Source organism: Populus nigra, chromosome 2 (genome assembly GCF_951802175.1).
Source record: "Populus nigra chromosome 2, ddPopNigr1.1, whole genome shotgun sequence".
Taxonomy (NCBI): Eukaryota; Viridiplantae; Streptophyta; class Magnoliopsida; order Malpighiales; family Salicaceae; genus Populus; species Populus nigra.
In genome coordinates, this window is record NC_084853.1 from 9588774 (window position 1) to 9591273 (window position 2500).

A 2500-nucleotide genomic window follows, 5' to 3' on the forward strand; every position below is an offset into this window, starting at 1 on the left:
TTGTAGGAATGCGGGAACCCCGGCAGCTCGCCTGCCGCGGCCAGCGACGTCGGGGACGCTGGCCTGCGCTGTCGAGCCCGCGAGGGCTGTCTCCGCGGCAGGCCCCCCCTGAACGGGGCACGACAGGCCACCGCGCTGGCTCGTCCAGCGTCGACAGTCCCTCGTCCAGGTTTCAGATCGCGCCAAGTCGAACCCATGACCTGCTCAAGCCATCGTGCGCTGCCGAATTCGCATCTGCGTGTAGGCTGCCATTCCACGCGGCAGCCCCTGTTTTCGTCAGCGTGCCCCCCTGACGAATTTTCCTGCCTGGCCCAGTCCAGCGTCCAGCCCCTGTTCGTCGAAAAATCTGCGCTGCCGATTTTCCACGCGGCAGCCCCTCTTTTCGTCAGCGTGCCCCCCTGACGAATTTTCCTGCCTGGCCCGGCCAGTCCAGCCCCTGTTCGTCGAAAAATCTGCGCTGCCGATTTTCCACGCGGCAGCCCCTCTTTTCGTCAGCGTGCCCCCCTGACGAATTTTCCTGCCTGGCCCGGCCGGTCCAGCATCCAGCCCCTGTTCGTCGAAAAATCTGCGCTGCCGATTTTCCACGCGGCAGCCCCTGTTTTCCTCAGCGTGCCCCCCTGACGAATGTTCGTCGAAAAATCTGCGCTGCCGATTTTCCACGCGGCAGCCCCTCTTTTCGTCAGCGTGCCCCCCTGACGAATGTTCGTCGAAAAATCTGCGCTGCCGATTTTCCACGCGGCAGCCCCTCTTTTCGTCAGCGTGCCCCCTGACGAATTTTCCTGCCTGGCCCAGTCCAGCGTCCAGCCCCTGTTCGTCGAAAAATCTGCGCTGCCGATTTTCCACGCGGCAGCCCCTCTTTTCGTCAGCGTGCCCCCCTGACGAATTTTCCTGCCTGGCCCGGCCGGTCCAGCATCCAGCCCCTGTTCGTCGAAAAATCTGCGCTGCCGATTTTCCACGCGGCAGCCCCTCTTTTCGTCAGCGTGCCCCCCTGACGAATTTTCCTGCCTGGCCCGGCCAGTCCAGCCCCTGTTCGTCGAAAAATCTGCGCTGCCGATTTTCCACGCGGCAGCCCCTCTTTTCGTCAGCGTGCCCCCCTGACGAATTTTCCTGCCTGGCCCGGCCGGTCCAGCCCCTGTTCGTCGAAAAATCTGCGCTGCCGATTTTCCACTCCGCAGCCCCTGTTTTCGTCAGCGTGGCCCCCTGACGAATTTTCCTGCCTGGCCCGGCCAGTCCAGGGCCCAGCCCCTGTTCGTCGAAAAATCTGCGCTGCCGATTTTCCCCGACGAACCTGCAGCTGCACAAATCCGCGCTGCCACTGCCCCATTGTCTGGACCAACAATCTTTTCCATCAAGCCCTGGACTATAAATCGTCCAGACTCATCGCCAGCACCCGCTGCCGATTCTGCCGACTTTGCCGATTTCGTCGGCGCTGCCGATTCCAACACTGCCCGCCGTGCCTGAACCAGCGCTGTTTCGTCAGCGTGTCCCCTTGACGAATTTCCCTGCCTGGCCTGGACAGTCCATCTTCCAGCCCATGTTCATCGAAAAATCTGCGCTGCCGATTTCCCCGACGAACCTGCAGCTGCACAAATCTGCGCTGCCGATTTCCCCCCCTGTCGGCATGGCTGCCGCTGCCCCGATGTCCAGACCAACAGTCTTTTTTGTCGACTTTGCCGATTTTGTCCGCGCTGCCGATTCCAACACTACCCCCTGCATCCAAACCAGCATTGTTTCGTCAGCTCTTCCCCTGACGATTTTAGCCCTGTAACAAACAGTAGGCCTCCAATCCCGCCAACGGGAGCCAAGTTGATAGGGAAGAGAATTGAATGACGCGCCTGGTCCTCGCACCCCGCCACCCGAGGGGCCTTTTTCCCGGCAGCCTCTGAAAAACTCTAGCTTTCACGGTCCTCGCCGCCCCTCACCACCATGGCAGGCCTCTAATCCCACCCATCAGCAGTTGTAGCCGATAGGGCAGTGATTTGAATGACGCGTCGCGGGCCTCCGGGTCATCTCACCCGGCCATTAATTGGAGCGTTTTTGGCTGGCCGAGGATGGGGGGATGGATCTCTTCTTCCGAAAAAGCAAACAGTACATCGGGAGTTATGTTGACGGGGCATGGAATTGAATGACCCGTCGCGGGCCGCCGGGTCATCTCACCCGGCCATCCCGGGGAGCGTTTTTCCCGGCAGCATCGGGGAAACTCTTGCTTTCACTGCCCGCTGCCCAAGTCCCCACTCGCATCGGCCCCCCGCGCCAACAAGCCAACGCTGCCGAATCGGCAGACACTGCTGCCGAATCTGCCGACACTGCCCCGCGGGCTGCCACTGCCCCAGTGTCTAAACCAGCGGTCTTTCTCATCGAGCCTTGGACTATCCAGTCCGTCCTGACTCATCGCCAGCACCTGCTGCCGATTCTGCCGACTTTGCCGATTTTCTCGGCGCTGCCGATTCCAACACTGCGCCCACCGTGTCTGAACCAGCGCTGTTTCGTCAGCGTGTCC